Below are 10,182 nucleotides of genomic sequence, written 5' to 3' on the forward strand. Positions count from 1 at the left end.
ATTAATTAATTTTATAATGAATGATTTTAGAGTGTTGTTTATGCTGTACTTTTGTACTGTTTTATTGTTGTTAGCCGCCCTGAGCCCGGCTTCAGCTGGGGAGGGCGGGATATAAATAAAATTTATTATTATTATTATTATTATTATTATTATTATTATTATTGCAAAAGACATCTACATGACAATGACCCTATCCGTAACCATGGGGGAGGTTGCCAGGGCAACATGGGCATGATGTCACACACAACAAAAGTTGTCCTTTTACATGGAGGTGTTGGGCAAGGGAACAAGAAGGAGGAAGCAGGCAGAACTCCATGCGATGCTGGCTGCACCCAGAGACCAAGGGCCATGACTGGCTGCTGCTATGGATCCAAGCTTGCTGAAGCTATGAGGGGAGCAATGAGAGACACTCTTGGGATGTAAGGTTCTGCACCCCCCTCCACTGAAGGCTTCTTGGTGTAAATATGTGTTAATAAGCCATATTTTTAAGACACTGCAGACTCTACAGTGCCTTGGTTTTCCAATGGAAACACACACCCCAGGGAGCGCCCGGAACCCTCTGGAAACTTGTTACCACTCAGCAAAGATTGAGAGTGGTGTTTAACAATGCATTCAAATGCAGGGCCAGCTGTACCTTAGGGAGAGTGAAGCAGCTGCCTTAGGCGACAGATGTTGAGAGGTAGGGGGCAGCAGGGAGGTTTCGGAGCACAGAGCTGTGCATACACCATGAGGTCTGCCTTAAGTTAGCTTGCTGTTTTCAGGTGTAATGGACAACACTGCCCTGTTGAAAGTGTTGAAGGAAGATTCATATCTGCCAATCTGGTACCAGGAATGGGGAGACGCAGCAAAATGCCTTGAACTAGCCCTGCTTGAATGTTGTTCCTCTGTGTGGAAAAAGCTCTCTGCAAACAGAACTGTAGTTCAAATTTAAAAATTCTAATACTTATCTAGAACTAATCTAAATAGTAAACTAGAATGTGTATCTCCAATGTGCTAGGGTTATGTTCCTTCTGAGTTTTTGTTTTACATGGAAAGCATTCAAAATTGGCATTCCCCCACCTACAGACAAAAGCGGTACAATCCTCTCTACCATTGCAGGAATTGTCTGTTCCATGTGTACAGCAGGCCTGAGTTTAAGCGAAATGTACTCTTTAACCATAATAGTTAAGGACATGTTAAAACAAAACACAAAACTGGTGTCATTTGGGGTCATAGTGGATACCTTGAGGAAGATATTGACCTGTATGTGGCAGCTATGAAAATGACAAATGCTATGCAAGGGATCCTGAGGAAAGGAAAGGAAAAGAAAACTTCCAATAGCATAATATTTATTAAATAAAAATAAATAATAATGTCATCATACAATTCTATGGTGTGACTACACCTGGAATACTGTGTGCAGTTCCGGTTGCCTCACCTCAAAAGGGTTATTCTAGAGCTAGAAAAAGACAACTTAAATGATCAAGGGGTGGAGCAACCCCCCCAATGAGAAAATGCTGCAAAAATTGGGGCTTTTTATTTTAGAGAAAAGCATGTAAGAGGCAGCATGATGGAGGTGTATAAAAAAAGCCATGCATGGTGTGGAGACAGTGGAGACAAAAAAGCTTTGCTGCCCTCATAACACTAGAATTCCTGAATATCCGATGAAACTGAATGTTGGATGATTCAGGAGAGAAAAAAGAAATGACTTTGTGACACAGTGCATAGTTAAACTATGGAATCATCTTTTTCTGCGCCCAGTCTCTGGCCTATTTTACTCAGGACTGATTCATGCAGCTGAAAGCATATTACTGATGCAGCATGTTCAACATTCATCTTTAAGTGAAGTCTATCTTATGCTCTGAAAGTTCTATATAGTTATTCTGATCCTCTGAATATACACTCCATTTCCCCTGGCAATTCTGTCCAAATACCATTGCCTTGTGTTTCTGCAATCTGCTTTTTGAAGACCTCATTGTGGATTATATTTCTTGCTATGTGGCTTTTCTTTCTACTGCCTGCTGTGCAGCTTACCTGGATCCCTCAGTTTCCAGCCTAGTGAAACCACAGTAGGTGCCTTCAATCACATTAAGGGTATAATCCATAGTAATTTGACCCGTTGTTTGTTGACCAATAGGATAAGGCTTGCAAGCTATATCCTACTGAGCGGAAAGATTTATATTGTATTGGATATAAATGCTTCAGTTTAACTGGGCTTTGGATTTGTCTGCATATGAAGTATTTATAAATATTGACTTTTTTAATAGCAAATTCATTTGAGTAGGACTCAAACCAAGTGATACAAAATGCCCATTTACACATGCCTGAAAACACATATGATGCATCTGTAGGCAGTTAATTGCACTATTGCAGTGATTATTCCATTGGCAGGAGCATTTAGAACCATTTCCATCAACACCGGACAAGACTTTCTTACACAAACTAGTCCTAAATTGCATGCAGAGGATTTGAATTTTTATTCAATTCAGCATCCATGCCTCAATTCAGAGTTCTCTTTATACTCTTGAATGTACATCTGTGTGCGTGCATGCAGTCGGTCCTCATTTGTTTGAATTGAGATTGAAAATACATGCGCATAACTGAACATATATGTAGATGAGCCATCCAATAAAATGAACAAAAGGCATAGAGAAGCTGTTAAGAATTTCAGCATTGCTCCATCATTCAAGCTTCACCTTTATTGATTTATTGATTTATTTAAATGCTTTCAAATGGCTGGTTCTTGAAAAAAAGATGCATTTATTCTTTTATGAATTTGGGGTCACTAGGAATTATAACAAAAAGGGCAATTGGCAAGCCTACTGTTATCCATTACTTCCTATGGCAGGAATATACAAACTTAAGAATCGTTCTGTTGTATCAGGCCAGTGGACTATCTAGTCCCACTTTCTGTTCTTACTGTTCTTACTGTCCTCACCACAATCAGTTGGAAAGCTGCTCTGCCCTCAACACTTGATCTTAGCCAAAAGGTGGGGAACAAATATCACAACTGGAGAGAGATCTGTTGGAATGGAATGTAAAAGTGCTGTCTAAAATGTATACGATATTATTGGAACGGGAGAGAAAGGATGAGCAAGTAATGATACATTGGACAATAGATATTGGTCATAATATAGCTATGGAAGTATGGGAACGATTGTGGAATATGGATATAAAATTTACAGCATGTTATGGTCTAAGAAAAAATAATATGGAATTGTTATATTATTGGTACCTAACATCTAATAATTGGCGAAAATGTATGAATGAAAATCAAATAAGTGTTGGAAATGTAAAGAGAAAGAAGATTATTTTTATCATATGTGGTGGTCTTGTAGTAAGTTTAAAGATTACTGGGAAATGGTATATAATGAATTGAAAAAGATGTTTAAAATAACTTTTGTTAAAAAAAAACCCCTAGATGCTTTCCTTTTGGGAATTATAGGGACAGAACTACCCAAACTATATAGAAATTTATTCATGTATGCGACTACAGTGGCAAGAATGCTACTTGCCCAAAAATGGAAAAAAGAAGTCCCAGCGAAAGAAGAATGGATACAAAAACTTGTGGAATATGCAGAAATGGCGAAACTTACAGGAAAAATAAGAAATCAAGATAACAAACTTTTTATAAAAGAATGGAACTGCTTTATTGAATATTTATAAATAAACTGTAAACAGATCAGAACATTGGCAAGATGGTTGTAATAACCTGTGGTTTTATAAGAGTATATATTTAAAGTAGATGAATAAAGGAGCAAATTAAGTTAATTTGGAATATGCAGAAAATGTAAAAAATAAATTTAAGGAACTGTAGAAAGAGAGGGAAGGAAATTGAGTTTTGAAATATTAAAATGATTGTAAAATTGTTGAAATGTATAAAACTGAAAATCATAAAATTATAAGAAAAAAGAAAAAAAAAGAAAAGCTGCTCTGCCACTTTTTTGATTTTAAGTGCCAACTGTCTGCTTCCATCTTGGATTAAGTGGAGCCTGTCCCTTTTGTACAGGCTTGGCTTGTCCCAAAATGTTCCACAGTGCCCAACAATTTCAAACCTCTCCTTCCGACACCATCTTCTCATCTATGCATTAAGACGACAAAGCCATGGATGTCTAGCTGACCCTGTGTGTTGAACCACTAGCATTTCAGAATGCCGGAGGTCCTGGTTTTCAACATCCTTCAACAGCATAGAAGATTTTTGATTTGGAAAATGCATGGGAAACTCTTCTGCTCGTCTTCAGTCTTACACCCTCTTCATGAGTGTGCTGAAGGGGCACAAAGGGCACATTGTATCATGAGTTCGGTGGATAGCTGGGAATGACCAACAAGCACCTGGGAGATTCAGGGAGTGATCAGGACTAAGAGGAAGGCACAAAAAACCATGAGCTAGGAGGAAGCAAATTATCAAACTTGCAAGTGATCAACTGAGGACAAAGCAGATTAGGAAGGAAATCACTGTGAGAATAAGTAGCAATTCAGGAGCTGGAAAATGCATGTATTGTAGCTAACCCTGCCTGGTTACCCAAAATAACTTTGCAAGCAACAAGATACAGTAGCATCACTTAGCTATTTCCCCTCAAATATGAGACCATCAATTTTTCATTTACTTATTTTACATATTTATAAACTGCTGAACAGCCCAAGATCATCAAAGCAGTGTACAACATGATAAAAATGCACTGAAAAGTGTTAAGACCATTCCTATAAACTTTATAAACAATAAAACTATTCATCAGATGTACAGTTAATATTTTGTAAATATACTTCAATGATCTCTTTCTTAAACAAAAATGTATTTGGTAAGTGCATAAGCATCATGACGCAGGGCGGGTGTCGAGTTTTGGCTAGTAGGTGATTCCAGAGGACTGGAGCTGCAACGCTAAAAGCACACCTCTGGGGCATGTGACTCTCTCAGCAGCGGCCCATTTAAGGACACCCTTGCTGTGAAGAGATATATGGGGTAAGGCAGTCCATTATGTAAGCCATAGATCCTATCTCTGGAAGACACATTTTGGGTGGCAGGGGGCCTGTGTTAGGTAAATAGGTAAAGGGACCCCTGACCATTAGCTCCAGTCGTGGCCGACTCTGGGGTTGCGGCACTCATCTTGCTTTATTGGCTGAGGGAGCCGGTGTACAGCTTCCGGGTCATGTGGACAGCATGAACCAGAGCAGTGCACGGAAATGCCATTTACCTTCCCGCCGGAGCGGTACCTATTTATTTACTTGCACTTTGACGTGCTTTCAAACTGCTTGGTTGGCAGGAACTGGGACCGAACAACAAGAGCTCACCCCGTCACAGGGATTCGAACTGCTGACCTTCTAATCGGCAAGTCCTAGGCTCTGTGGTTTAACCCACAGCGCCACCCGCATCCCCTGTTAGGTAAATACCCAGGTATAAATAGTTTACAAAGATATATATGACATTTGCTCTTCTGGAGTTTGAAGACATACCACATTCATCTATAAGAACCACCACACAGACACCCCTGTCTCTTTTTTGTCCCAGGCCTTCTTCCAAGTAGGCAACCAGCAATTGATGACAGTGTTACATTCATCAACTTTGGAAAAAGAAAGAGACTTGCCTGCTTATCTTTTTGTTTTGACAGCATGAGAATGGAAATCTCACAAGAACAGATCTTGTGATATTTCAGAGTTTCTCTGCAGCTGATTGTGCCCAAGAACAAATGGTGCTTTAGCATTTACATATCTTCACCTTCTGAGAACTATAAATAGCACAGAAATGTTAAAAACACAATAAGATGGAGAAAAAGATGGATTGAGCGAAATGCACCATGTTGGAACTTTCAAATCACTTTTTGAAGCAATTATCTGTTATTTTCTCCCAAGGTTTTCATGGAAGAGAGTTAAGAGCAGAAAAGAGAGACTATTTGTTTCATTTACGGCTAAGTGTATTGTACAAGGAAGCCACTTAAGAAACAAGAAGTAAACCACTGTTTGATTGAAGAGGGCGTCTTACAATCAAGATGGATTACCCAGTCCACCAACACCAGTGCATTCGGAGCTTTGACCTAGAGCTGCGAAATGTATCTAGGCCATGATATTAAGCTTTTTGCTTATGAAGTATATAGTTGCAGTGTGTATTTTTAGTTTTGCTGAGGTCAGTAATAAGGGATGCCAAGCCTTTTCAAAACTATGAAGAACAAAAAGGGAGAAGCCAACATTTGGGGTTATAGGAAATCAAGTAAAAGTTGTTTTTAAAGAGGCATTATTCTATTGGAGATCACTGTGTCTGAAAGAAAGGAGGTTGTCAGATTAAAGAGATAAGGATCATTTAACATGTATTAGACTGACATGCCATAATGTCATAATTCGTCCAGCCTTACATAGGTGTGTTTAAAGAATGTTTAGTGGTGTTCACACTGGACCTAAGATTCACCTTGCAGCTGTTGATGTTTTAAAAAATCCACTCCATTTCTGAGTTGCTCTCTGCTTTGATCAGTGTTTCAGGTTCTGAGTAGTTCTGTGTAAAATGAAGCCCTATGTTCCCCATCCATTTTAATGGGGAATGTACAGTGTAATGGGGAATGTACATTTGTACAATTTGTAGATGTACAAATGACTACAACTTTTGCACCTTTTGGGCAAAGTGGATGAAAGTTACAGGCGCAGGAGGTCTTCCAGAGTGGATTAAATCTATCAAATTGCACACAAATAGGTTCAGGACCTTTTTGTGGTGCAAGTAATAGGAAGTCACTTTCCTCTTTCATATTTTTGAGGTGGGGAAGCAGAAATCTGTCTGTGCTCTATTTTTTACCTTAAATTAATTAAAAGGTGGCTGGGTAGCATGCATTCTTGCTGGCACTTTTTAAAAAACCTGGGAGCACCACACCAGCCTTTTACAACATATAGCTATCTTGAACACTGCCTGTGGAGTTCTGAGAAGCTCTGAATTGGTTTTCTGATTTTGTTTATTGTTCAAACAGAGCAATAAAGGGAAAATTATATAAATGTTTTAACTTTTACAAAAGCCCATCAGATGCTAACCAACCATACGCTGGGCTCATTCACAACACAGAGCGCCTTTTTAGTAAGCAATAAATAAGATGATTTGTTGCCAGTCCAAAAGACTGCCCATTTACAATCATAGATTACAAAAAAGGTTGATACTTAAACAAAAGTGTTTTCTCCAAATGGTCATCTTTCCACATGTGTAGGCCAGAGCAAGAAGGTTATAAGTGAAAAAAGGATAAAATATGAAACAGATTTTGCTTTATGGCTGACTGGTAAGTTAAACTTCATTTCCAGGCTCATAGTTCCAAACTGTAAATTTTCATGATTATCAGTCAGTCCAACTAATAAAACATAACACTTCAGTAATACATGGGCTGGTAAAGACAATAATGTCAACAATGCTGGAGACGAATTGAATGATGCTGAGAATCATTGATTATAAGCAGCTCTATTAAAGGGTGCTTTGTACTATAACAAATACTAAGAAAACAGAATACAGATAACACACTCTCTTGATTGTTAACTAGAAAATTACCAGAAGCACGTCTTGTTGCCCTTGATCAAGTTTCATTCATATCCTCAGCCTGGGTCCAAGATATTTGAGGAAACATCTTCTGTCATATGACATGTCATCCTACTTGAGAGAGCTGAGATGAAGAAGTGAGACTCTCTTGCAGATTCATCCACTATCCAAGATACTCTACGAAGAATAGGAGTATTATAACAGTGGGTCTCCTGTATCTTCCTTCCTGAGAGAGTCCTAGCAGGGCCCCACAACTCTGGGGCTTTACAAATCCAGAGTGTGGCACATGAAGTGAGCAGCAGAAAACAGGGTTTGCCTTCCTTCATGCCTGCCTGCCTGCCTTCTCTTTTTAAAATATATATTATCCACTTGTATGACATAATGGTGCTTATTCCCAAGGTATATGTGATTATTAGCATCATGGCAGCAAAAGCAAACCTAATTTTATTCCATGAAAGTGGTATGATTTAAGTGATTTTAAATGTGAAACTGCACCCACTTTAAGTATATATTTTCTTATCAGGACTGGCAAACCTGTTTTATTTATTTGTTGTGCTCTAAGATATCAGGAATGTAGAATCAGTTGTAAATCATGGAATGGTGGAGGAAGGAGGGAGAGAAATGTTAATTCTGTGCCTCACATGGTCATCTTGCTCTAGCTACCCAACTGCTTGCAACAGAGCAGCAAATATATTTCCTTTGCCCCCATGGTTTTTAATTACAAATTGCTGAATTATCATTTGATGTTCTCTTCCGCTTCTAATGATCTGAGTTTAGTGAAGTTTTAATATTGGTTTTATGTGTTGTTTTTATTAAATACATTTATTTGTCACTTTTTGCACAAAAGCATCTCAAAGCAACTTACGAAGTGTAAGAAACTTTGGGGGACCTGAAGATTAAGGCTACAATCCTGCACCCACTTTCCTGAGATTAGTATATAATTAAGTAATTAAGTAAAATATCAATAAGATACATACAGAAGATATCCATGTAATAGGTTGTGCTCTAGCCCCCAGATTAAGCAATTTAAAATCCAATTATTACAATAGAAGAGCTTGATGTTTTCCTATCAAAATATACATATAAGAAATCATAAGAGCATAAGCCAAGCCCTGTTGAATCTGACCAAAGGCCCATCCCATCTCCTTGCCTCTTATCTCACAGTGCCCAAACAGATTCTCTTTGGAAATTCAGATGCAAGACCTGAATGCTGCAACACACCCCTCAAGAAACTGGTGTTCAGCAGCATACTGCCTCCAGAAGTGGAAATAGAAAAACCAACCATGCCTAGTAGCTACTGAAGCCTTATCCTCTGTGAATTTAAAGCCACCTGATCTGGTGGCCATCACTACATTTTGTGGGAGCCAATTCCATTTGATACCCAATATTTTCATATAGGAATTTTTTTAGACTCCCCAAGAAAAGTTGAGATGGAGCATAACTGAGTTCAATCTTGCAGTGATTAGCAAGGGACATGCACGTTTTTCACAGTAGTGGAAAACCAAACTGATATCAGTAGGCAGACTACAGACAGTGTTAACAACTCTGCATGTAGAAATACCTGAGAAGGATGCTACAAGTGTGATATATAGCTTCTCAGGATTCTGACCAAATGGATACAAAGGATAGGAGTGAATTGGCTTTCTCTCAGCTTAATCATCTACACAGGGAGAAAAGAAAAAAGGTTTAAGCTGCAGTATGAATTTGATGGGATCAATTAAAATGTTTAAAGTGAAGAAATACTATAGAAGTGCAGAGTGTACAACTAATGATAGTTACTATTTCACAGTGATCTTGTTCTGCCCATTCCTAACTGAAAACCAGGAATTGTGATCGTCTTATGGTGAGAAACATTCCTGTCCCACGGACTTCAAGCTGTTGTTTTATTAAATAGGAGTTTCTCTGAAATAAACATGCTGTCAGTACTTTTTAATTTCCAATATTCACATGACTCATCTTCCTGCCAGCATCCTCTCTCAATGGAAAATTGTTTATCACTAAGTAAACATCATATTTTTCCTCTCCGAAAGGCAGTTTTATAGAGCTTTAAGATTTGCAGCCACTAAATGAAAGTGATACAGTGTTCATACAAAAACTGGAGCAGCATGGCTCCGAATTTCATTTGAAATAAATGGGACTTACATTCTTTTACTGAGATGAATAAGCATTTTGCTTTATCACTTTCTGACAAAGCCATAGATACCAATAGACACTTGCTGAACCAGCAGCAAATTTGCACTGTTGTGGCTTTTAAGGTGTATTATATGCCACTTGGCACAACACATAGAAGCATGGATGAGATATAATATTTCTTTCCTAAATTAAATATATGCTGTAGTAGTTGATAAAAATGTTTAAACAAGCCCGGCCATACTTGGCAAAATGTATAATAATAATAATAATAATAATAATAATAATACTGACATATCCTTTGAAAGTGCTTGGACTATTTTAGTATATGGAAGTTCCCCACTTACCTTTATTACACTGGACATTTTGAGTAAACAGAAGCCAAACAACTACCCATTTTGGGCTTGGCTCAGCAATGATCTCCCCACTCAGAATGAAGAGCTGTTCAAATTACAATTTCCATAAGCCAAATCCTAAGAAGATAAGGATTGCAAACTAGACCACAATAACAATTCAACTAGCACTCCTTTTTGCCTAGTCAGATAACTAATCATATTTCAACAGCCAGGACAAATTCG

The 10,182-nt window shown here is 38.2% G+C and overlaps 1 long non-coding RNA gene across 1 annotated transcript; it reads left to right on the forward strand.

Moving 5' to 3' along the window:
- The first annotated feature begins 279 nt into the window (after positions 1–279).
- On the forward strand, positions 280–6,203 carry LOC308473113. The gene is made up of 2 exons (XR_013983909.1): positions 280–419; positions 5,827–6,203. It is a non-coding gene; the product is annotated as an uncharacterized lncRNA (long non-coding RNA).
- The last annotated feature ends 3,979 nt before the right edge of the window (positions 6,204–10,182 follow it).

This window comes from Podarcis pityusensis, assembly GCF_964106645.2.
Source record: "Podarcis pityusensis genome assembly, chromosome: 1".
Classification (NCBI taxonomy): domain Eukaryota; kingdom Metazoa; phylum Chordata; class Lepidosauria; order Squamata; family Lacertidae; genus Podarcis; species Podarcis pityusensis.